The 27,541-nt window shown below is 38.6% G+C and overlaps 1 protein-coding gene and 1 pseudogene across 8 annotated transcripts in view; one reads left to right on the forward strand and one right to left on the reverse strand.

Annotated features, from left to right (window-relative positions):
* Window positions 1-13,532, reverse strand: part of RCBTB2 (RCC1 and BTB domain containing protein 2) — a 42,702-nt gene extending 29,170 nt beyond the window's left edge. For all 8 annotated transcript variants that reach the window (XM_035003399.1, XM_035003398.1, XM_035003395.1 and 5 more), the window contains exons 1-2: window positions 13,369-13,532; window positions 1,634-1,732 (exon numbers count right to left, since the gene is read on the reverse strand). The gene's annotated coding sequence lies outside the window, so the exon portion shown is untranslated. The remainder of the gene's footprint in view (window positions 1-1,633; window positions 1,733-13,368) is intronic.
* Window positions 13,533-25,904: 12,372 nt separating this feature from the next.
* LOC118009440 overlaps window positions 25,905-27,541 on the forward strand; it is a 16,645-nt pseudogene continuing 15,008 nt past the window's right edge.

A 27,541-nucleotide genomic window follows, 5' to 3' on the forward strand; every position in this document is an offset into this window, starting at 1 on the left:
TGGAGGCCACTTTTGTTCCTAGGAGAAGGGAAATCCTGCTCATACACTGAGATCCTAGAACAGCAATCCTGGGTTGTTCCCCATCCCATCCCTCTACCATTGTAGGTAACCAATTTTACTGGTTTCTGGTTTATTCTTCCTGTTTCTTTTTGCAAAAATAAGCAGATACGTGTCTGTGTTTTTATTTCCCAATTCCTCCTTAAACGAAAAATAGCATATTTTATATACTCTGGCAATTTGCTTTTTTTTTTTTTTTTTCACTTAACAATATCTCCTGGAAATCACTCCTTATCAGTTAACAGAGATTTTTTTTTTTTAATCAGCTGAATAGCCTGGTTTTTTTAAGGAGGAAAATAAATAGCTTTTTTTGGTGTCTTTGATCAATTTCAAGTACAGTAACTCTTTAAAAATTAGAATGGTGGAACATAGGCCATTCTATTTCACTAATCAAGTTAAGACATAATTGCATGAATGGCATATTGAAATTACCATATTTCAAAAAATAACATTTATAAAATTCAATTAAGACTAAACATAAGATTAGCATAATTTCATTTTTATTGGTCAGAATGTTGTTGAAGATTTAAAAATTATTCAAGAATAATTACTATTGTACAGTACCATGAAAAAAATTGTTGAATTCTCTAGCATTATGGAAAGTAGTTGGATTTTTTTTTTCTAACATTATTTCAATGTGATCAAACATAATAGAGAAAACTAGCTTCTCCAATTTGCACCACTTGAGGAATAGTTTATGGAATATATGTAAGGATTATAATTAGCTTCTCTTGTGATCTACATGATTTCACCAGGCTATTATTATTATTATTTTGAGAGAGAGAGAGTGTGTGAGCAGCGGGAAGGTAGGAGGGGCAAAGGGAGAGGGAGAGAATCTTAAGCAGACTGTGTGTGCTGAGCACGGAGCCCAATGTGGGGCTCGATCTCACAAACTTGAGATCATACCTGAGCCAAAATCAAGAGTCAGATGTTTAACTGACTGAGCCACCCAGGCGCCCCTCACCAGGCTATTACTATTATCAATGTTATAGTAGTATATCAATATATAGTTCTTTTTTTTTTAGGTGTTTTTTTTTTATTATGTTATATTAATCACCTTTACATCATTAGTTTTTGATGTAGTGTTCCATGATTCATTGTTTGCGTGTAACACCCAGTGCTCCATTCAATACGTGCCCTCCTTAATACCCATCACCAGGCTAACCCATCCCCCCATCCCCCTCCCCTCTAGAACCCTGTTTGTACTTCTTAAAAATCCACAATATACATACAGAATACCACATCCATGAATTCTAATTAACAGTAGCAACAATAATAACAGTTAAAATAAACAGTTACCCTGTACCAGGTATTAAGTTCCTTATATTATTAAACTTTATAATAGCCAAAAGAAACAGACACAATCATTGCCTCCATTTTATGGACATGTTTCCAAAACTTGACCAACCATCACCAACCAGTCAGGGTTAGAGCCAGTATTTGAACCCAGGACGATTTCAAAACTCCTCTCCTGGACCCTCCCCTGTATTGCAGGGATATTTTAAGTTTTCCTGTGCATGTTCCAGTTTTATTATGTACTGCCTGGTTGGGAATGTTTCATCCAAAAATTTTGTACCTGATTGTTTTAAATTTCTGGAGCCCTGTGTTCAGTCATCTTTAATCCTGTTCCTTCTAGATCCTTGTAAGATTGTCTTCTAGGATAAAGTTAATGTGACTGAAAAACATAAATACATAAATTCTATTAGAGAAAAACAGAGAAGATAAAGAATATACCATCTTGCAACTTTAACAAGCCATTATTTATCTGAGAAGTATATAGTTCAAAAATTGTATTAGCTCTATTATTAAAAAGTCAGCAGTAGAGGTGCTCAATTATTAAAAAGTTAATATTGTAAAATATAACCTTTAGATATTACACTTTGTAAGTTTTGAGACCATGCTTCAACAATTTGGACACTGTAACATACAAGAAAAAACACAGACTAAGAAAAGTTTAATTTGTAGTATGTCAACATAGAAAACGCAAGGGAAGCCATCTGGACTGTGAAAAAAGCAAAACTTTAAAACTTTTGGAAGAAAGTATAGAAAACATCTTTGCGACTCTTAGGGCAGGGAAAGATTTCTTAAATAAGACACAAAAGCATAAACCACAAAGAAAATTTACTACATTAAAACTTTTTTAAAAATATGGCATACTAAAAGATGAAATGAACAAAAGAAAACACATGCCAAGGAATGGGAGAAGGTATTTTCAACACATGTAACTGATGGCTTGCAAAGGATTTGCATCCAGAATAGATAAAGAATACCTAAAAATCAGTAAGGAAAAAACAATCCAATTTAGAAATGGACAAAAGACAAGGCAATTCACAGAAACAATTAATAAACATATTAAAAGATGCTCAAATTCACCATGGAAATGCAGTCACAGTGAGATAGATCTCACCCATCACCTCTACAAAATTAAAGGGGGACAATTCCTAGTGTTAGTGAGGATGCAGATCAAATAGCACACTCATACTGCTATAAGAAACGTAAACTGGTATAATCACTTTAAAGAGCAACTTAACAATATTTAGGCCAGAGCAGTGTCTTTCATTCAATCTTTTTTTGATACATGTATGTACCTGAAACAAAGTCTCACAAAATAATTCTTACCCTTATTATATGAGGTACTTAGGGATATCTTCTTTTCTATTTTTTCTATCTTACTCTATTCTATTCTCCCCCTACTCTATCCTATTTTATCCTTTCCTATTTCATTTTTAAAAGAAAATGTTGGTCTCAACCCACTAAAATAATTTCAAGATCACTAGTAAGTCATGCCTTATAGCTTGGACAATGCTGGCCTAGACGAACTCTAGAGCATATATGCAATTGTTTGCTAGAAATAGCAAACAGAATTGATCAACAGGATTCATCAACATAATTTATAAGCTGTGGTATGTGCATACCGTACAGCAATTAAAATAAATTATGCAGAATCAACTCAGATAAATCTCCAAAATAATTTTAGCCAAAAATCACTAAGTCACAGAATGATACATATGATACACTATTTGATAAATTATTTGATCTAATTTGATAAAGTTTAAAACATGCAAAAAACAATACTATTGGGTAAAGTTTAAAAGCATGCAGAAAGCAATACTGTTTTAATGTGTTGTGGACACTGACATAGATATAGATATAGATATAGATATAGATATAGATATAGATATAGATATAGATATAGATATAGATGGCTGGACTTTGATGGGACTTTTTTTCCATAGCAAACTGGTTTTTTTTTAAAGATTTTATTTATTTGAGAGAGAGAGAGAGAAAAAGAGAGAGAGAGAGAGGGAGGGATCACAAGTAGGCAGAGTTGCAGGCAGAGGGAGAGGAGAAGCAGGTTCCCCATTGAGCAGGAAGCCCAATGCAGGACTTGATCCCAGGACCCAGGGATCATGACCTGAGCCGAAGGCAGACGTTCAACCAACTGAGCCATGCAGGCACCCTTTTAGGAAAGTTGGGATGAAGGCGATGCTAAAGATAAAATTTTCCATGTAATTCTTTAATGAATTGGTATGATTTCAGTTTTCCATTTGACAAGACAGTTTTCAAAATGTTAAGCTTAAATTATATTAATCATCTGAGTACAGGAGAATAAGGTTACCCAATTTTTTAAAAAGATTTTATTTATTTATTTGAGAGAGAGAGAGAGAATGCGTGCACAAGCAGGGGTAGGGGCAGAGGTAGAGGGGGAGGCAGACTCCCCTATGAGCAGGGAGCCCAACAAGGGGCTGGATCCCAGGCCCCTGGGATCATGACCTGAGCCAAAGGCAGATACTCAACCAACTGAGCCACCCAGGTGCCCCAAAGTTACCCAGTGTTAAAACAGAAAACACAATTTGGGAATCATAATACATCCATTCTAATATTGCCTTGACCATGGACATAATAATTCAATAAGGCTTGATAATCACAATTCATAAACCATAATTTCTTTTGCCATCAGAAACATAAAATTTTACCAATACCAAAGAAAATAACAAATAAATAACATAGACATAGTATCTTAAATGTCATGGAAGAATATCCCTAATAGAAAAAAAGTTTACTATTATCATATTAGAATGGCAAAAATGTGTTTTCTACTTCTGGTCTAAAATTGCTTACAACAATCCAGCAATTGCACTACTAGGTATTTACCCAAAGATACAAAAATACTGATTCGAAGGGATACATCCTCCCCAGTGTTTATAGCAGCATTATCTACAATAGCCAAACTATGGAAAGAGTCCAAATGTCCATCAACTGATGAAAGAATAAAGAATGCGTGGTATATATATACAGTGGAATATTACTCAGCCATAAAAAGGATGAAATCTTGCCATTTGCAATGATGTGGATGGAGCTAGAGAGTATTATGCTAAGCAAAATAAGTCAGTCAGAGAAAAACAAATACCAATACGATTTCACGCATATGTAGATTTGAAGAAACAAAACAGATGAGCACAGCGGGGAGAAAAGGAGAGGCAAACCTGAAAACAGATTCTTAACTATAGAGAACAGAGAGAGTTGCTGGAGGGGAGATGGGCAGTGGGATGCAGTTAAATAGGTGCTGGATATTAAGGAAGGCACTTGTGATGAGCACTGGGTGTTATATGTAAGTGATGAATCACTAAATTCTACACCTGAAAATAATATTACACTGTGATAACTAACTGGAATTTAAACAAAAACTTGAAAAGGAGGCACACCTGGGTGGCTCAGTTAGTTAAGCGTCTGCCTTCAGCTCAGGTCATGATCCTAGGGTCATGGGATCGAGTCCTGCATTGGGCTCCTTGCTCAGCGGGGAGCCTACTTCTCCCTCTGCCTCTGCCCCTCCCCCTGCTTGTGCTCTCTCTCTCTCTGACAAATAGATAAAATCTTAAAAAAATTTTTTTTTCTTTTTCTTTCTTGTGATGAGAACTTTCAAGATCTACTCTCCTGGCAACATTCAAATATTCACCTTCAATACTGTTGACTATAGTTAGCATGCAGCACACAACATCTCCTTGACCTATTCATTTCATACCTTGAAGTCTGTACCTCCCAAGCCCCTTCACCCATTTCATCCTTCCCCCCCTAACCCCCTCACTCCTGGCAACCACCATTCTATTCTCCAAATCCATGACTTTCGTTTTTTTTGTTTCTTAGATTCCACATATAAGTGAAATCATACAGTAGTTGCCTTTCTCTGATTTACTTCACTTACCATAGTGACCTCTAGGTCCATCCATGTTGTCATAAATGGCAAGATCTCATTCTTTTCTACGGCTGAGTAATATTCCATTGTGTATATATACCACACCTTCTTTATCCATCCATCTGTGGACATTTAGGTTGTTTCTATATGTTGCCTATTGTAAATAATGCTGCAATGAACATAGGGGTGAATATATCTTTTCAGATTACTGTTTTTATTTCCTTTCAGTAAATACCCAGAGATGGAATTACTGGATCATATGTGATTGCAATTTTTTGAGACACCTCTGTTTTCCATAGTGGCTGCACCAACTGACATTCCCACAAATAATGCACAAGGGTTCCCTTTTCTTCACAACCTTGCCAACACCTGTTATTTCTTGGCATACTGATAACAGCTGGTCTAACAGGTGTGACATGACATCTCATTGTGGTTTTGACTTGCATTTCCTTGATGATTAGTGATGTTGAGCATCTTTTCCCGTGCCTGTTGGCCATCTGGATGTCTCCTTTGGAAAAATGTCTATTCAGATCCTCTGCCCATTTTTAATTAGATTGTTTGTTTATTTGCTATTGAGTTGTAGGCGTTCTTTATATTTTTTGAATACTAACTCCTTATTGGATATATGATTTGCAAATATTTTCTCCCATTCTGTAGGCTGCCTTTTCGTTTTGTTGATGGTTTCCTTTGCTTTTTAGTTTGATGTAGTCCCACTTGTTTATTTTTGCTTTTAGAGTCTGATACATAGTAGTCTCTTATGATCCATTGTATTTGTGGTGTCAGTTGTAACTGATTATTGGTATAAGAACAGACACCTCGATCAATGGAAGAGAATAGAGAGCCCAGAAATAAACCTATGCATATATGTTCAACTAATTTACAACACAGGATGCAAGAATATACAATGGGAATTAGGACAGCCTCTTTAATAAACAGGGTTGGGAAAACTGAATAGCTACATGCGAAAGAATGAAACTAGACTACTCATCTTAAGCATACACAAAAATCAACTCAAAATGGATTAAAGACTAGAATGTAAGACTTGAAACCATAAAACTAGAAGAAAACATAGGCTGTAAGCCTTCTGACATTGGTCTTGGCAATGCTTTTTGGATATAACTGCTCTTTCATTTCTGATTTTATTTGAACTCTCTATTTTTTTTCCTTGGTGAGTCTAGCTAAAGGTTGGTCAATTTTGTTTATCTTTTCGAAGAACTAGCTTTTAGTTTCATTGATCTTTTCTATTATCTTTTTAGTCTGTTTCATTTCCACTCTGATCTTTGTCATTTCCTTCCTTCTACTACCTTTGGTTTTGTTTGCTCTTTTTCTAGCTTCTTTTAAGTATAAAGTTAAATTATTTGAGAATTTTCTTATTTCTTTAGGTAGGCCTGAATCCCTATAAACTTCCCTCTTACAACTACTTTTGCTGAATCATATAGATTCTGTAAGTTATAGTTCCATTTTCATTTGTCTCAAGGTATTTTTTTATTTCTTCTTTGATTTTTTTGATTGACCCATTGGTCAATAGCATGTTGTTTAATCTCTGTATGATTTTCTAACCCTTTCTCTCTCTTTTCTCCTTCTGGGACCCTTACAATGCTAATGTTCCACTTTATGTTGTCCCATAGGTTCCTTAAGCTAGCTTCATTTTTTTTAAATTCTTTTTCCTTTTTATTACTCTGAGTTCCACTGCCCTGTCTTCTTGATCACCCACCAATCATTTCTTCTGCTTCATCTAGTCTGCTGTTGAACACCCTCAAGAATATTTTTCAGTTCAGTTATTGTATTCTTCAGTTCCGTGGCTTCAGTTGGTACTTTCTTATATATTCTCTTTGTTGAAGTTCTCACTGTATTCATTAATTCTTCTTCCAAGTTTGGTGAACATCTTTTGACTATTACTTTGAGACCACAAGCATAGACCCTGTTGACCTCTAGACCAGGCAATCTGGCAGTGTCCCCTGGGTGACAGTTGCAAAAATTGGGGCTTCAGACCAGTGTATAAGCTCCTTTCTGAGAGGTCCTTGCAATTTGTAGAGAGGCTGAGGGAAGGCAGAAAGATGGCATCCCCCAGGCTATATTCCTTGAGAGCACCTTTGTAGCCTCTAGATGTGTGGCAGACCTGAAGTCTGCCCCTTGGGCTGAAGTGCCAGGACAAGTAAATAGGCTTTTTTCACAAATAGACTGGCGGTGTGTTTTAGTCTGCTGTCTGCACAGTGCCCTGAGGGTAACAGCCTACCATGAACTGTTTCTCCATTCATTATAGTCCTATGGAACCCAGGAACACAAGCATGCCTACCCATGGTATCACAGTAGAGGAAGAGTGCAAAAATGGCACCCACCAGCACCTCTGTCCCCAGGGAGAGTCCCAACAGTCCCCTGCCTGTTGTATCCAGCAGATGCTTTAAGGTTAGAAAACAAATCTTCTTCACATATAGTCTAGGCACTTTTCAAACTGTTGCTTTTGTGCTGGTTCCCAGGGCAAGTGAGTCTGCACACAAGCCCTTTAAGAGAAATATCTCAGTTCTCTACAGCCTTTTGGGTCTCCTGGATGTGATTGGTTTTCAAAGCTAGATGTTTGGGGAGCTCATCTCTTCATTGCAGGTCCCAGGGGTTGGGGTGCCTGATGTGGAGTATAAACCCCTCATTCATCAAGGAAGTTCCAGATTTGTGAGATTCTTCCCAACTGTGGGTTGCCGCTCTGGCAGTTGGGTTTTTGGTGAAACCATCCATATGTGGCCCTTTCACTGTTCTGTTGTGAAGTAGCTATTCAGCTAGTTCTCAGGTCTTTTTCAGAGGGAATTTTTCCATATGTAGCTGTAGATTTGGTAGGTCTGTGGAAGGAGGTCAGCTCAGGATCTTCCTACACCACCATTTGACCACCCCCCTCAACATTTCCTATTGTATCTGTTTTCTTAAACTTGCACAGTTCAGCAATTTATTTCCCCTGTTTGGAACAGACAACTCCTTAATCTTACAGATTGTATTTTGAGAGTTTCCCCTCCACTCTTAATAGCTACACAGTTGGAGACTGGTGGATAAGAAGCAGTCTTTTGATAACTGAACATGATAAACATATCAATTCTTAATCCTCTCAAAGAACAAGTCAAATAATTCAGTTTCCTACACAACATATATAACAAGCAGCCTCTACATATTATTGTTGTTAATCAGTGTGTTTGCTAGTAGGATAATATGTCATATTACTTGGTAATACCTCTGACCCAAATAAAGAGTTAAGCTGATTATAGGACATACATTCATTTGCCTAATTTATTCAACAAATGTTGATTTGGTGCCTGCAGTAGGTACTAAGCTGAAAGCAAATTTACATAAAAGAGAACACAAAATAATGTGGAGCAAAAAGATATCCACCTCCCAGGGGCTTGTGTCAACATTACCCCAACACAACAGCACTTGTGGGCCTTAAGATCTAATAAGTTAGACACCCTATATCTATGAGAACAAAGCATTTTCCATGGAAACTGATATTTTGCAATTAACCAGGAACTTCTAAATGCTAATAACCATTCTTCAAAAGTAATCCCTGAAGTGGAAAAAAAATAGTAATTTCTGCAAAGAAAACCCAGTGTTATATATATATTATATTATTGTATATAAATATAGTATATGTAAATATTATTTTATTATATTATACATTGTATTATATTACATTATTATATAAAAATACATTATTACATATAAATATATATAATTAATTCAACTTAATAATATGAGGTCAACTCTAAAACTATGCTTAAAAATATAATATATAAAAAAGTTTTCTTGCAATATAGAACTCAATGCTTTTAACAAATTCTCTGATCTGGGCAATACAGTTGATGATGCTTTTATAAACAAAGAAATAGGACATTAAAGAAAACTAATGTCTTTTAGGAGGCCACACAGTTTGCAGCACCAGTGTGTTAATGAACTCCAGACCAAGTAACTGTCAGTGGGGTAATGATGATTCCCAACTATATGCTAGCTGAACCATTAAATGGTATGTCATCTGTAAGTTATGAATGACAAAAATATAAGAAAACATGATCCCAATTACCACTTGTGAAAAAGGATGATAGCTATAATTTACCTCTACTTGAATGAGAGGTCATACGCCTACTACAAATAACAGTAGAATACCTACACAGCTGCTAACTAATGTGGCACAATTATAAACAGGATGGACAAAACTGAAAAACTAAAAGCACAACTAAAACAAAGGTACAACCTCAAAGGAAATGATATTGCCAGGTTTATGATAAGCATCAAACTGACTTAGAACACAGAAACATCATTGCTATTTTAATTATGTTTGTAAAAAGGTTTCCAAATTTCATCAAGAGAGATGAGGCAGATCTTCAGTCCCAAGCAAACTTGTATTAGTTTGAAGAGATTACTGAGCTCATCAAAGTTAGCCTTTTCAAACACACACAGCAAAAGTACCTTTTTCAAATATGAAAAATTATCAACATAAACTATACGAATGTTTTTATGTTGTTAAGCTAGCTAAAATGAGTTAGTACTTGAGAAATTTGTAAATCCATTTGAAATTTAGGTCCTTATAGATCTAGTACAATTAAAAAAAAAAAAATCCTAACATGCCTATGAAATAAAATCCTAATTGTGAAAGATCTTTGTCCCACAACATAAACATTCCTTCAGCATGGTAGGCTTTCTTAGCCTTGGCTCATTTCCATTTGGGATTCATTTTGTTCAGTATCATAAACATTCAGTGTAATACAGAACATATTATAATGTGACCACTATTTATGATTTACTTACTATCTGTCATCCACTGGTACTTGTTAGCTCAAAATGTCTTCCAAGGAGAGATATACATAATAGATATTAGCTCAGGTTAGATTAGCAAGCCTGACAACACATAACACACACACTTCAGTGTCAGATATATGTTGGAAAAAAACTATTATGCCTTAAATTTCCTAAAAACTTTTATATTGTTAAGATGGGATCACCATGTGAACTAGACACATATTCCTTCAGGATAATGAAAGTGAGAAGGATATCTGCCTTCCACCGAAGGATACTATAAATATCCCTTTCAGAGACACAAACTATCTGCTCCTTTGAAGTAAATATCCCCATGTAGTCCTCTATTTTCAGCTTCAAACAGGAGTCTTTGATGTCATTCTGCTACCCTGATAATTCCACTCCTGGTCTCAAATCTCTCTTGTCTGGTCAATTTTGATTTATACTAATTCAACTCCAGTAAACCTCAAAAGTAGTGGCATCTTAGGGGCATTTTAATTTCACTTTAACCAAGTGATAAAACCAAAATTAAATATGACAAACTCCTAAAGGCTTAGGCAAACCCCATAGGTACCTTATATTTATAGTACCAGATTAATAGTTTTGATATTTAAACATAGTGTTTGTAATCTACTTAAGTAAAGGGCCCAAAAGACACACTTTACTTTCTAAAACTGTTCCTCTCTATCAGCCTCTTTCTCTAAGTCTTGTCTGGTTCATTCAGAAATCTCTAACAGCAATAATTTAATACCTTATCCCATGACATCATACCAGGTGAACTTTCAACATAGTTTCAAATAAAGAAAAGCAATTGACCACTCTTAGAAAACAACTTCAAGGGGCACCTGGGTGGCTCAGCTGGTTAAGCGTCTGCCTTCAGCTCAGGTCATGATCCCAGGGTTCTGGGATTGAGCCTGCTTCTCCCTCTCCCTCTGTGTGCCGCTCCCCCTGCTTGTACTCTCTCTCTCTGTCAAATAAATAAAATCTTAAAAAAAAAAAAATTCACTAATCACAGTCAGAGAGACATTAAGAAGCAATTGCAGAGTACAGTAATACATGCAGAAAATATACACTTTTTCTCAACCCATCTGTAGTATTCATTTGGTTAGTCTCTTCCACTTAAGAGCCCAATCTCTTCATTTGATGTATGAGGTTAAAGTGTAAAATTCTGAATAATTTGAACCCAATTTGGAAAAAAAAATGTTTTACCTATATACTACAAAATAAGGTTTTATTTGTCACAATGGTCATGCTGTGGGCCCCCATCAAATTTATAGTGGAGAATGGCAAGGAACATTTTCTCCCAGAAAGATAATTTGAAAACCTAGTTCTCTGTCTTGAACATCACCTTCAGTTTATCCTTCAGACCCACCATAACCATAACCATTGCAACCCACACCTGTACTCTCAGGCCTCTTTCTCTGCTCTTCTTTTTCATTTTTCATAGCTCTTATAATTTTCTAAATGATAAACAAATATGTTTACTGTCAATCATTCTTTTCTAGAATGTAAGCTCCAGAGGGAAGGAATCTCTCTTTTTCACTGACATATCCTAAATACCTGAACAGAACCTGATGGAAAGTAATCACTCAATATTTATTGAATGAATGAGTGAATCCACACTGAGAATTCAGAACAAAAAATTTCTGGAGTCAGATTTCAGTTTCATTTATACAGTTAACAAACATCTGTGCTCTGAATATGCGGGAGACAGAGCATACACATACAAATACGTATTATCAGACAGTGATAAGTGCTAAAAAGCTAAAGACAACAGGGTAAGAGGTTGGAAAGAGAAAGCAGTGGCTATTTTAAATGACATGAGTCACCTCTCTGAAGTGATGGCAATTGTTTTGAGCCTTGGATTAAGGTAGGTGCCATACATATATGGGTGGAGGGGGGAAATGAACTTTGAGCATAGAGGAAATAGCAAATGTCTAGCCCCTAGGGTGTAGGAACACTTGGTAAGCCCAGCAAGCCCAATGAGGCCAGCATGGTGGAAGCGGGGTGTGCAAGAATGTATCATTCCAATTGCCTTTACCTGCTACTTAATAACATATATATGTATATGTATATGTATATGTATATGTATATGTATATGTATATGTATATATACTGCCTAATGCCCCGGGAAATAGAGGTTACTTTCAGCTAGAGTACTCAGATTTTCTGATAGTAAGTGCTTCTTCTATTCCAGCCCACAAATGTCTGTATCAGCACATCACAGAAGATTACAAAGCACAGTAGTGACATTGTTAAAAACCGCTCCAAGTAGCCTCAGGAGTCACCAAACTGACTTGAACTAAGTACCACTGCGCAGGAAGATGTAAAGCCAAGTTTGAACTTGGTACTAGAAGGGTGCAAAGCCAGGAGGCTCAATAAACATTAAACAGTGACGGCCATTCTAAGTCTGGGGGAAAGAGCGTCGTCCCAAAGCAGTTTGTGAACTCTACCACGTTCATTCAGCTCTAAGGCTAAGTCGCCAAGAGCGGTAGGAGGCAGCTCCATGACATGCATTTTGTGACAGTCCTGGACTCGCACTGCTCCGACATTTTATGTCACTTCCCAAAGAACAAAAACAAAAAGTTCGCTCTGAACTCGCCTTCCAACGCAAGCCAAGGCGGAGCACTTGGAAAGTTTTCAGCGTCTGAAAACCTCCATTTCCGGGGCTGAGCAGAGCAATACCTCCTGCTTAAAGGTTTACGGCGATTCCTCCCATCCCTCCACAGCAGCTTCACCTAGCTTAGCCAAACTTTCTGTGCTGTCCCTCGACAGCAGGACCCAAGGTCGATGGCATCATACTGAGCTAGCGAGCAGGTTCGGGGCCGGGAGCTAGGTGAGTGGGTTTTCAGGACACCAGCCTCGGGTCGAGGCGGCCGAAATGAAAACAGCAGCAGCCTACGCGGAGCATAGAATGGAGAGAGAAAGAGAAACTCTGAGGCAGGCGCCACCCCCGCAACCCGGGGCGACGCCCTGCCTCGCATGCGGGAGGCGCGGAAGCCTCCGGGGTGGCGAGGCGAGCCGCGACCCTCGTGCAACGCACCACATCCGCCAGGAGGCTCGCGCACGCGCAGCGCCGCCGGGGCCCGCGGCCTTGGGGGAGGGGGGAAACAATCGCACAGTCGCGCGCCCAGCCCCCGCCAGCGGGTTTGCGCACGCGCGGCGACGCCTCGGCCCTAGGCCTGGGCGGGGGTGTAACCCCCGGGGGCTGCTCGCCAGCCGTCGCTGCGTCCCGGAGCTCGGACTGAGAGGGCGGGGAGAAATGGCCCGTTGCGGGGGAATCTGAGAGAGGCCGGCTTCGAGTCCGGCGTCCCCTCTTGCCTTCCTACGCCATCCTGTACCCTTACCTCAGCGCAGGCCCGAGCCGCATCCGCTCCGCCCTCTGGGTCGCCGTTACTGCTCGGTCGGGGGCCCGGCGCAGCGACGAGTTGGCGCCTCCCCCTGAAGCCGCCCGGTCTCAGCGGGTTGCGCTCGGGTGCCAGGCCGGGGATGGGAAGGGAGGGGAGCGCGCTCGAGGGGAGGGGGCCGGCGACGGCGCCTCGCCCCTCCTCCTCTCGCCCGGCTGCCCACTGCCGCCCCCGCCCCTTGCCCGCCGACTCCCCCTCTTCTCGGAGCGAGCCCCAGACTGCGCCCCGCCTCGCCCGCTGGGCCCATCTCCGTCCTGTGGGACACCCCCACTTTCTCCAGGATTCCGGGCCCCAGAGGCTTGAGAATTTGGAGATGCCTGACTCGGAAGGGTGAGGCGAGTGTATGGTGCGGTGGGCAACCGTGTCCCCTCGCCTGTCTCTGCTTATTCTTGTGGTGGTCCCTCCATCAGGAAGCTCAAATCCGGTCTTCACACGGTTTCCCCCTGCTTTTCACCTCACTGCTGTGGGGCCGAAGTCCTATACGCTCCTAATACGAATGTTGGAATAATGAGTGATTTGTCCTGAGTTACCTTGGGACCAAGGTCTTTTGGAACAACCGCGCTATCCCTTTACTAATTTAATAATTTTTTGTGTTACACTGCACTTCTGTTGGCCTTGGTAGGTTTTAGTAAAATGCACCACGGCTTTATAATGTGCAATAATTTCTTCCACTTTACTACACTTAACGTTGACCTGAGTGGGCTTTGGTAAAATGCTTCACAACTACTGTTACTAGCTGTTCCTATGAGGTAAGCTGAATGCTTTTACATTGGTTTTTAAATGAGGACACAGGTTCAACGTTTAAGTGACTTGCCAAAAAGTAGCACAGCCAGATAGACTGAGATGACAACCCACAGTGACCACGTCGGTGTTGTTTGGTCTGGCCTTTGTCATTCATTGGGAAAACATCCTTCCAGAATGTCTAGGTGTTTTTATTGCAGTTGCTGTGGTTGGCAGACATTTATGTCTATTATCACAGGATAGTCCATTAAAACCCAGAAAGAGGCTTGCATTTACTTGACTTTGAGGGTTATAAGCAGGGCAGGAGTCTTACATGCATGGCATTGCCTAAGACAAGCTTTTCCCCAGAACAGTTACCCTTTGGCCTTTTAATATAAAAAGTAACATAAACGTAATTGAAAGGACAGCTTGGGTTTTTTATTTGAAAAGTTTAATTAGAAGGAACTCCTTTGAAAGTATCTAAGGGAGAAGGTGGTGAGACTAAGGAAGGTAGTGAGAGAAGGTGGGGTTATTACTAAACATACCTTCCTTTTACTATTTGTGATTTTTATATCTCAGTAGATTGTGAAACTCTTGAGAGCACAGATCATGCCTTATTTCTGTACCATAAAATGCTTAATAAATGTGGAATCAAATTACACTGATTACATGCCCTTTAGCTCCTCAAATATGCTTCCATACTTCATTAAGAGACCTAAACATAAGCATTAATCCATGGTTGGTTTACTCTCATTTTGGATTGTTTGTGCCAATTCTCCTGGGCTGGACTGTCTGGATAAACCGACCTCTTAAGAGCGGTTGATGCCTAATCCAAAAAGGCTTTAAGTCACCTTTTCTTATTCCATGATCAGCTGTCTCCTTCCTCTCCTTGTGGTAAAGCTGCATAATACTGAGTCTGCATAAAAAATCCACTGACTTAATTTTTCTGTTCAGGAAAAGGCTTTTCCTCTGATCACCACCAAAGCTAAAATCCATCATTAAACAAGTTTAGAGTCGGTTCATTAGACAGGAACTGTTTCTAATTCAAACACTCGAGTTCTCCTGCCACCTTTTTCCTTTATCCAGACTATTTTGTATTTAAGGCATTTTAAGAGTCACAATTTAAAGAGCAAAGTTATAAAAAACCACTCTCATACAGAATGTAATGCATAATTTACAAATCAACTTCTATAGTAATTCTTTCTCTAAAAGTATAATACTCCTTTACAAATTAGTATTTTAAGATTTAGGTATTTTTAAAATAACTTTAATACCTTAAAAATACCTTTTGGGGCACGTGGGTGGCTCAGTCGTTAAGTATCTGCCTTTGGCTCAGGTCATGATCCCAGGGTCCTGGGATTGAGCCCTGCATCAGGTTCCCTGTTCTGCGGGAAGCCTGCTTCTCCCTCTCCCACGCTCCCTGCTTGTGTTCCCTCTCTCGCTGTGTCTCTCTCTGTCAAATAAATAAATCAAATCTTTAAAAAAAAAAAAAATATATATATATATATATATATATATATATATATACACCTTTTAAAATACTTTTTAAAGGTCCTGAAGTTCCCTTAGGACTTCTGAAAGGTACTTAGATGATTTCTAAATGATAAAAAACAATAAGACCTAGCATAGACTTTCTCCAGTTTCCACCATAAATCCTATTGCTAATGGAGAACTTTTGTTAAGATGTGATTATAGCAAGAATGATCAGAACAGAGGATTCAACAGGTATAGTCCCAAAATATAGAAGAGGAAATTTCCTGTAACAAATCTAACCTCTAGAGCAGTTGGGAAGAAGCTTTTAGAATATCTCTATTTTTATCTAAATTAAGAAATCAGGGTGCCTGGGTGGCTCCGTTGGTTAAGCGACTGCCTTCGGCTCAGGTCGTGATCCTGGAGTCCCAGGATTGAGTCCCGCATCGGGCTCCCTGCTCGGCGGGGAGTCTGCTTCTCCCTCTGACCCTCCCCCCTCTCATGCTCTCTCTCTCATTCTCTCTCTCTCAAATAAATAAAATCTTTAAAAAAAAAAAGAAATCAAACTTTACTAATATTTAATATGTATATTGACAATAGTGCATCTTTTTTGTAATCAAAGTACATGACCAAAAATGTTTAGAGACCATTTCTCTAGAGTACCATCAGTTCTGTAGGAAGCATCTGAGTTCACTACATGTTTTGACTCTATAATATTTTAAATACAATAATTTGGATTTATACAACGTTTTAAGTATAATAATCTTGAAATGTATTTAACATTGAAAATTTTATCTTTGTTATACTATGCAATAAGTAAATGTTTATTCTTTAACCACTTTTAGCATGAGATGTTTATTTAACAAATCCTGGTAATTTGTATATTGTTTCTTTGCATTATCATAGAACTGAGAGTTTAAGTATAAATCCTCATTTTATAGATGCCCAGATTATGAAGTAATTTGTCTCAAGTCTTTGGATTCATAGTTTCAGTGCTCTTTCCAGTGCATCATCCCACTCATAGGACAAATAGCAGACTCTCATTATCCATCAAATGAATGATTAACAACAATGCCATTGCACAAGACGGGAAGGTGAGGGATTTCTCATAGAACTCTAAGAGGAAGAAATTCTTTTTTAACCTTTTACTTTAAAATAATTATAGATTCACATGAAGTTGCAAAAATAGTACAGAGAGGTCCCATGCGCCTGCCCCCACTTTCCCTCACTATGTTTAAGATAATAATATACTGCAAACACTAAGATAAAGCAAAGACTTGGATTGAATCAGCTGACCAAACTCTGGGAAAACTAACTGGCCAGAAGCTGAAGGTTGAAAAGGACTGTTTGGGGGCAAGGAGTCTGAATGAGGGGAGCTGTTCTAGAGAAAAGAAGGAGGGGAAGGGGAAGGGGAAAGAAGACCATTAAACACAACACATTCCTTGGTCAGAAGAGAAGTGATAGCCTCTATACGAGGTAGATATTTTTTGTGCTTTTTTTTTTCTTCTGGTCTATTATTTCATCATTTATCATTTCTTTTAAAGTATTCCAGATAATGTCATTGCTATCATAACCTCTATCCCTACAGATCACAGCAAGGTTGCAATAAAAAAGAATAACTTTCTGACTCCATCATCTAAGGGCAACCTTGTAGGAATATTAGCCCTCCTTAAAGTCCATAGGGGCTGGGAAGATGGAGTATTCTAGTATAATTCTGTAGACACCATGTAGCATCCTCCTCTTTTGCCACTCCTGAGTGAGGACAGGAGACCCTCCTGGGGTCCTGGCTACTCCCAGTTGTGTGGGAGAGAAAAAGTGCCCGGGCCATTCCGCTGGAGAAGACACAAAGGCAGCATGGCCCAGCTCTCTGTGTTTTAGAGAGATGTCAGTTCTGCTGTGGCTTTGCAGACCCTTCCTCTTTACCATGCTATATGGCATGGTGTATCCCAGCAGGGTGCTAGGATACAAAGCAATGAAGATAAGATACGTGTACATGTTACTGCGGCAATAATGAGAGAACAACAAACTACCAGAAGGAGGTCAAGAAAGGCTTCCCCAAAGAAAAAAAACTTTGGCTTTAAGTTTTAAGGATGTGCACAAGTTAGCTAAGAGAACAAACATTAGGGATGGGGGTGCTAGGGAAGGGAAGCATCCCAAGTAGAGAAAAAAAGAGTATGATGTGTTCAAGAATTGTAAGCTGCTCAGCAAGGCAGAACAAAAGATATGTGGAGGGGATAGATTAAAGTAGCAATAATTTCTTGAGTGCTTTCTTGGGTTGCACTCTTTATAGTACATTGTCTTAATTAGTCCCTACCATAAACTGCAACTTAATTCTGGCCCTGTTTTTCAGATGAAATAGTAGAGACTTAACTAACTTGCCTAAGGTCACATAACTAGTAAGCGCAGGGCTAGGACTCAAATCTATCTCTGATTCCAATCTGGAGCGCTTTCCATTTGACCGTGTGGCCTCTTTCCACATGAAGTAGAAAGCAAATTGGCCAAATAATAAAAGGCCTTGGCAATGCAACAGGAAGATATATCACCGGATCCAACAACAGATTTTAAGCAAGAGAATGACATAATGCCCTTGTGTTGAGGAGGCCCCCTGTTGTGCGGTGGGGAGGATGGTGAGCCTGGAGCCAGGGAGATCATGTTAAGACTCTATCCAACCAGCCCAGGTAGGACATTAAGAGTCCTTGAACTCAATGCAACAGTAGGATGGGCTTAGAGAAGAGAAGATGATTTTGAGAAAATTTTGATTAATTTTGAGAAAACATTAATATACTTCTCCATAATAATAATAAGTCAAAGAAATAGAAACATTTTAATTGATGCTGGGAACATATTGAATATTGATAAAACTCAATATTCAATATTCATTTTTGATAAAAAAATTTAATAAATGGCTACATATATGCACTGGAAGCTAGCTTCATGTTTAACAGTGAAATTCTAACAGCATATCCATTAAATATTGGAATAAATACATACTTAATACTCTAATGCTATTCTGGAAGTACTAGCTAATGCACTTAGATAAGGAAACAAAGCAAGGAATATGAAGACTAAAAAGGATGCAGAAAATATATCATTATTTATAAACTATGCAATTAGATTTGTTGGCTAAGGGATACACACAGCTCCTTTCCCCTACCTCCTAGCTCCATTCCAATTTTGGACTGATCAAGTTCAAAGGCATTTTACAGGTACCCTCTCAAGAGAATGGAGCTGTTCTGTGCCATGGTAGCGCATTGTCCAGGGGAGGTACTGGGAAGGGCTCTTGTGACTCTTTTAATAGGGCTTGAGGAAACAATGTCAGAGCCCCCCTCTTGGGAGATAGCCAACATATTAACTCCACTTGTGGCTTTTCATTCCTTGTGCCTGAAAGGCAAGACAAGCTCAGTGATGTAGTCTAACTGCCCCAAGCTTTGGAGCAAATACTTTTTTGTTCTTGCACAGCTTTCTCCTGGCATTGCAGGGGCAAGAGCCACAACTGAGGATGGGATTCTAAGGTAGAAATAAACAGGGAAGATTTCATGGCCTGCTTTTGTTCTAAATTATGTAGGCATATATAGTGTACCGGTATGGCCCAATTTGCTGAGTTTAACATTAGAGTCCAGGGCAAATCATCAGATAATAGTGATCACTTGCCTTGCTCCATTGTTTCGTTTGGTTTGGTTTGGTTTTTGTTTGTTCATTTTAGGCGTGTGTGTGTGTGTGTGTGTGCGTGCGCGCGCATGTGTATTTATTTTTCTTGGGGACTTTAGAGAAAAGAAGGTCAAGAACAGGATTTGGGTTTTTCTGGATTTCCTTGTCAAACACCACTTTAGTTTTTCCCACTTTTGGCATGACCTATGTATACCTCAAAACCCCAAGAAAATACACTGAAAAACTTTTAGAAATAATAGAGTTTAGTGATGCAGCCAGCTACAAAATCAATACACAAAAATCAGTATGAAGAAAACTATAAAACTGCTGAGACAAAGGAAGGCAAAATGGAGAAACATGCTATCTGTAGATAGGAAGACGCGATAATATAAGGATGCCAATTTTCCTAAAATTAATTTATAAGTGTAACATTGTCTTAATAAAATTCTCACTGACTTTATTTAAATAATTCTGAGATCTCGAAAGTGTAGTTTGGTAGAGCCCTTTGGAAGGCTTTGACTTTAGGTATTAAATTTGTCCTTTGACTCAATAATCCCGCCTTTAGGAATTTATTAGTATGAAAAGATATATGCAGAAAGGTGTATAGCATTTTTATAAGTGGGAAAAGTAGAAAGCAACCTATATATTCTATAACAAACTAGTTAGATAAAGTATGGCAAATACTGTTGATTGTCCACCTAAAAGCTACCCTCTCTTTCTCTCTCTTTCTTCCTCTCTCTCTCTTTCTTTCTCTTTTTCTTTTTTTACTTTTTATTAGGGGAAATTTCAAACATATACAAAAATAGACAGAATGATTACTATGTCCCCATGCACCTATCATTCAGCTTCATCAATTAGCAATTCACAGCCAAACTTGTCTTATCAGTACTTCTCTCCACCACCATATTATTTTGAAGCATCTTATCATTTCATCTGTAAGTATTTCAGTGGATGTTTCCTAAAGATAAGGAGTCTCTTTTGAAAAACAACCAAAATACTATTATGATATTTTCAAAAAATAACACTAATTCCTTGATCATGAAAGATCCTTTCAGAGTTCAGTTTTTCTTACAAGTACCATGTTTTTTTTAAAAGTTTGAGTGACTTGGGATTCAAAGTATACATGTTGCAATTGGTTGATATGTCTTTTAAGTTTCTTTTAACTCTCCAGCACCTTTTGTTTCCTTGCAATGTATTTGTTGGAGACATCAGGTTCTTTGTCCTCTAGATCTTCCAAAATCTGGAATTTCCTGAAGGCAGTCTCCATATTTCCCATGAATTAATAACCTAGAACCTTGATTATATTCAGGTTTTATTTTTTACTTTTTGGCAAGATGACTTCTTAGATGGTGTTGTGTCCTTCCATTGAGAGGGATATAATGTTGGATTGTTTCTGCAATGTTAATAGTTGTTGATACTCAATGCCTATATCCATGCTATACTGAATATGATATACTGAATTAGATACAAATGTAATTCAGTAGATGTTTTATTTTTTATTTTTTAATTTTTTTTAAAGATTTTATTTATTTATTTGACAGAGAGAGACACAGCGAGAGAGGGAACACAAGCAGGGGGAGTGGGAGAGGGAGAAGCAGGCTTCCCACTGAGCAGGGAGCCCGACGCGGGGCTCGATTCCAGGACCCCGGGATCATGACCTGAGTCGAAGGCAGACGCTCAACGACTGAGCTACCCAGGCACCCCTCAGTAGATGTTTTAAATGGTGAAATCCTAACTCTATCATTTCTTCTTCATTTATTAGCTGGAATACGTCTATAGAGGGGAAATACTTTCCTCAATGATTTGATTTCCCGGTGATATAGGACAAACATGATTCTTTCTCTTAATTTGCCAGTTTTCAAAACAATGAGTTGTTTCCCTAGCATGCTCCAATGGTGACCGAATGAGTTTGTTTGTTGGTATCATTGTGAATTCATGGATTTAAACTTGCTTCTTGTGTTTCATCTCCTTTTTCTTGCTCAGAACCCTGTTTTTGTTTAGGTAGTAATGCAGTCAGTCACAGAGAAGAAATCCTAGCTTGACTGACCCTATCTTATTAATTCATTCTCATTTGGCAGTGTCTAAGGTGGGCATATGACTGGTCCTGACTGTAGACACCTATGAGGAAGATCACTTCCAAGAAAGACCCCTCCACCCACTCAGGTGCCCCCTTCTCCCCCATCCCTCCGACCCTAGCTTTTTTCATATATCACGTGAGGACTTGATGTTTAGAGAGCTGCTACTCAAACTTGGAACATCCCCATGGATACATGTGATACACAGGCACAGTTATGAACATTAATACTGCCGATCTAGACTTATTGACAGAGAAAGCTATCTATGACATGTTGCTGATATAGTACACATTGTTAAAACTATTTACATAAGATTGACACAAGCGCATATATTTACACCGAGACTTGCCTGGAATTAAGTTCATTGAAGTATTAAGAGTGGTCATTTCTGACTGATGAGAGATTGGTGAATTCCCACTTTATTTGTTGTATTTTTCTATAAGGTATAAGGCTTAAATTTTTATGTAAATAATAAACTTTTTGGAAAGTATGATTCTGGGCAATTCTCACTTCTCTCATGTTACTTATAATGAATTCTTTTAAAAAAATATATCCCATCTTAAAAATTCTTTTTTATAAGACCCCATAACTTGCATCACATCCCATGATTTTCTCCATAGTATAATCATCATGCAGGAAATGTTTTGATTCTGGAATAACATTTCCTGGTAAACATTTTTTGGAAACATTTTAAGCATTTCCTGATCTGAAAATTTTTGTGACTTTTTTTTTTTCCTTTGGGTATCTTATTGTTATAATCAACAATACTGTTGAGCCCAGTGGGACATAATCATCCTGTTGAAGAAAAAACTTTCAGAAAAACATGAGTTTTATTAGAGACATTTTCCAGTCACCAAGAAAATACAATTGGCACAATTTTCACTTGGTAATAAGAATAAGAAGTAGCCTCCCTTTAGCCTACATTTAAGAAATTTCAATTTCTTTGGCACACTTAATTCTCCTAAGAAACTGCATATTCTTAAAAACAAAAAGATATTAAAAAAAAAATCTAGGCCTGCAGAGTAAAACTGAAGAAGGGCCTTTTTTCCTACTGTTAATTATCCTTTATGTGGCTGGTTCTGCCAGCACATCAGCACAGGAAGCCAGGACTATGCCAACCATGACAGTAATCAAAGGAAATAGAACCAACTCTCTATGGCTCACGTGCTGTATGCTCTGTATTACCATAGTTAATGGGGCAACTTCACTGAAGGAGATAACCTTGCTCTCCTGGACCTCCCAATCTATAGTGGGGAAATGCCCTGAAAACATGCGGGGAGATGAGGCTGGAGATGAATCTAGAAAGGCAGTTCCTTGAGGACATTGATGAATTTTAAACAGAGATCAGATAAAGTCGCCAGGATGGCATGGGGGGACAGAAGGATGTAAAGAAACAAATGGAGAAGTGGCTGCAGGAGTCCAGACGAGAGACAATGCAAGCTGGAATTTGAGCAGTGATTTTGGGATGGAGAGGAGAGAAGAAAGGAGGGAGAAAGCCAATACTTTATATAGCCTCTCTCTTGTTCTCTCTTAACATCAGTGGAGTCTTCAGCAGGATTTACTTTGTCTCAGCTGGGGTATGGGAAACTGAGAACAAGGTTTCTTCTATCCACCCTTGGGTCAGAGCTTTGAAGGAGGAACCATTTGCTTCTTCCTGGCAGCCAGCATGGAAGTGATGAAACTCTGTTCCAAGTCATCTGCCGGTTTGTTGTGTGGTCTGATAGATCCAGCCACTCCCCTGATGATTGACAGTAGGACCTACCTCCCACTACAGATAGGGATACGGCCTTGACCCCAGTGTAGATAGAGTAGGCCATCAATCCCAAAGCCATATTATAGCCTTGACATCTTCTCCCTGTTCCTTCAGTGAAGTGTTATTCCTCACACCCTCACCTGGGAGTGTTCTTATAACTTCTGGAGTAGACCTGGTCATTTATAGCCTTCCTGTGTAATTGGCTCTTCACCCAAATTGCTTTGAGCGGACAGACTGTATTGAAAACTAGTCAAAGGTCAGACAAGGCCTCTGACTTCTCTACAACAACAGGAATTCAAAACTGATGTTACCCCTTCAGCCTGAACCAATGTTGGTCTGAGAAAATATTGTAGCATATCTGCAACCTGGAGGGAAATCCTGGGACTGTCTCACTGCCAAGCCATTCAAGAATCAGGATCTTAGATTTGCTCTGGGCCAAGAATGCTGTCCCAACCAGTGAAAATACAAAGCATGGGTCAGTGAGAAAGTATAAGAGTCCCACCTAGAAGAAACTTTGTTGAGACTCTACTCTTTAGAACTGGTTCTATTTAATCCTGCCCCCTTCTGAGATTCCTATCTGGTGTGCTAGTTCCTAGCCCGGGTTTCATGTCTCAGACCCAAGTCACTAGAGAACACTTGGAAACCAGCTCATTGTCTCATTTTTGCAAGGCTTGGTGTAATGTTTCTAAAGCTTAGTAGTATAGTCTGGACTGATGAAGTCATATATATCACAGTGCAATGAGGAACAAAATGAAATTTCTAACTCTTTTTGTACATTTAAATAATTGCCTGTGTCATGAGTTGAGGTAAGGCCACCTTTCGGGATTCCTAAAATTAAAATTAGGAGGAAGGGCTGTAGAAAATTTCTCACCCTATTCCCTAGAACCACCTAGCCTGGTATATGGTCCATGTACTGAACCCTTGTCCCAACATCACCACCCAAATGGCTATCGATCCTATTCCCAGAGGACTTCCCAAGCAGCATATAGAAGGAAAAAATAAAGAGTAAGACTTTAGGCAAATTAGGAATCAATTATTAGTCAATAGTTTACAGCAGGGCTGCAAGATAGGCAGGACATACACCATCAAGAAGCCAGGAAGAGGTGACAAGATGCTGCCCGACTGTGGCTATACTTGAGGTTCTCTTATACTCATCTCTTACCTCAAGTCACTTCAATTCCAGTCTCTTTCCACAGGCTTTGACAGGGCTTTCTTTTGGACTTCTCTATGATTAGGATTGACAGTAGCTCTTCTCTGGCTCAGCTCTGGGCTTCAGTGTCCTTTTTGTCTCTCCACAAACCCTTGTTTCCAACCCTTCCACCACTTGTCATCTCCATCTGTGACCCAGGACTTCCTCCTACTTCATGCATCAGAATGTCCAGGTCCTAGTTTAACCAGTTTTCCTGGTTCCTATGGCCTCAACTCCTCCTTTTCCTTTTCCATGTGGGGCAACTCAAACTAGCTCATGGTTCAGATGTGTCTCCCTCAACTCCCTATAAGCTCAGAGAGATCCCTGCCCCAAATAGACAATCCTCAGAAAGCTCACTCGTTCCCTATTTTGTCTTTAGTGCTTGGGACTTGAAGGTGATTTATTATTCTCAGACCAGGGACACTCTTTCCAGCCCGCCTTGGAGGATACAGGGGATCCCTGTCTGCATACATCCTGCAAGGGAGAATTGTGTTTTGGCAATAATGCTGGAAAGCCAACACCTCTGAGCCATGCATTTCTCTATTGTTCACACGAAGAGTATGGAATCTTGTGTCAAAATTATTTTCAGACAAACATTGTTGTTTTCAGCATTGCCCCCCAGGCTACTGTCTTAGCATATCTCATTTGCCCTGAGCTGATTTGACTTTAGAAATAAATTAGTGATAAGACATGAATGATGGGAAATGATTTGATGTGTGGAACTATGGCAATAAGGAGAAAAGGAACTAGCATTTATTGAGTATGGTCAATGTACCAGGTACGAGGCACAATTAATCACAATCATAGTCATAATATTTACTGTATGCATATCGTGTGTAAGGCCCTGTGCTGAACCCTTATAGATGACCTAATTTAATCCTTACAACAACCCCATGAAATAAGCACCGTGTTACTGTCCTCATTTTGTGAATGAGAAACTTAAGCTTAAAGAGGTCAAGTAACTTGCTCAAGGTGAACTGGGTTTCAAGTCAAGGCATGTTTGAATCTCATATCTACCAAGTTTTCTCTTTCTCGCTCTGTTTCTCTCTCAACTTTCTTTTTATTAGACTTCTCATACGTTTGTCTGTTTTATTGCTCTCTTCAAATAATCAGCTTTTGGCATTGTTAATCCAGTCTACTTTTCTTCCTGTTTTATTATTTTCTGCTTTTATTTTTATTGATCTGTTCTTTCAACGTTCCTTGAATTTATGTTGTTCTTTTTCTAGCTTCTTGAGTCAGTGCTTAGAAAATTTATGTTCTAAACACATGTGCTTAAGGCGATAAGTTCTCTTCTGAGTGTTATTTTGACTACAACCCACAGGATGTTCGCATTTTTATCATTTCTGAAGAGTATACTTTCAATTCTCATGTCCTCTTTAGCCCAGAAGGTATTTAGAAGTAAGTTTAGATAACCAGATTTTTTGGTGGGGAAGGAGTACTTAACCTTTGGTTAATAGTTTTTACTTGAGTACCTTAACAATCAAAATAGCAGTCTGTTTCTGATATTATGAAAAATATGAGTATCTTATTGCTACGCTGAATTTTGCCATTTTCATTTATGTTGTTCTTCATTGGAGGAGAAAAACCATAAAGGAAAATATTGGTATCCCATTTCTTTATTATTTATATAATTATTTACTTTTTGCCAAGCAGGTGGGTAATGTCTTTCTGCTAGAAGGAAAGTTCCACGAAGGCAGGGACTTTGTTTGACACCACTGAACTTTCAACATCCAGAACAGTGCCTGCCTAGCACATGGTAAGCACTCAATCTATCAATCCATCTATCAATTGCTATATATACAGCTTTAATGAGGTATAATATTATACATACCTATGTATAATATATGTCTATATGTGTATATATGTATATGTATAACTTTATTGAGGTATAATTGACAAACAATAAACTGCACATATTTAGAGTGTACAGTTTGCTAAGTTTTAACATATGTACACACCCTGGCGACTATCACCATAATCAAGATAATGAACATGTGTTACCCCCAAAAGTTTCCTCATGCCTATTTGCAATCTTACCACCACCATCCTCACTGTTCCTTTCTCCAGAAAACGACCTACTTTCTGTTTATTTATATCTTTTAAATGTTTATATAAGTGATATTATACAGTATGTACTCTTTTTTTAATCTGTCTTCTTTCAACTAGCATAATGATTTTGAGATTCATCCATGTCGTTACATGTATCAGTAATAGTTCATTCCTTAATTTCATTGTTCATTAGTATTCTCCTGCATGGATACAACATAATTTATCTGTGTACCTGTTAATGGATGTTTGGATCTGCTGTGAACATCTGTGTATAAATTTTTGTATAGATATATAATTCCGTTTCTCTTAAGTAAATTCCTAGGAGTGGAAGGGCTGGATCACATGGTAAGAATAAGAGTTGTTAAAATCTTTTCCAAAGGGGCTGAACCATTTTACAATCCCATGAGCAGTATATGAGAATTCCAGTTTCTCCACATCCTCACCAAAACTCAATATGGTCAGTCTTTTAAATTTTAGACATTCTAATAGATATGTGCTAGTAACTTATTGTGGTTAATTTGCATTCCCCTAATGACTAATGGTGAGGTGTGGGGAACGGGCACTTTTATGTATTGATGAGGGGTGCCTGGGTGGCTCTGTCGGTTAAGCGTCTGCCTTAGGCTCAGGTCGTATTCCCGGGGTCCTGGGATTGAGCCCCTCATCGGGCTCCCTGCTCAGTGGGGAGCCTGCTTCTCCCTGTCCCTCTGCAGCTCCCCCTGCTTGTGCTCTCTTGCTCTCTCTTTCTCTCAAATAAATAAATAAAATCCTTAAAAATGTATATATATATATATATAATGTATTGTTGATGGGACCATACATTGGAACCCCTTTTTTTGTATTGCAACCTGAATTTTGATAGTTCATTAAATATGAACAAAAGTTGACATAGTAATCCTATTTCTAGAAATCTAGAAACCTATTCTGTTATGAACTGGGCATAAAAGCTATCAGGCTAAACTCAGTTCTTTCCATAATTTTCTTCTGCCTCAGAAGTGGTATTCTTAGACCTTCTTGCTAGTCAACTTCTATTTCTCCACAACACTTTGACAGTGGTTGGAGTATATGAATTGTTCAGTCCTGCAGTGGTGATTTAATCTAAAATGCAACTAGAAATCTTAGTTTAAAGATGGAAAACATGATATAGTATTGTAGATTGGAGCTTTTCTTTTCTTTCTTTCTTTCTTTCTTTCTTTCTTTCTTTCTTTCTTT

Source organism: Mirounga leonina, unplaced genomic scaffold (assembly GCF_011800145.1).
Source record: "Mirounga leonina isolate KUSES-001 unplaced genomic scaffold, KU_Mleo_1.0 Mir_127, whole genome shotgun sequence".
NCBI lineage: Eukaryota > Metazoa > Chordata > Mammalia > Carnivora > Phocidae > Mirounga > Mirounga leonina.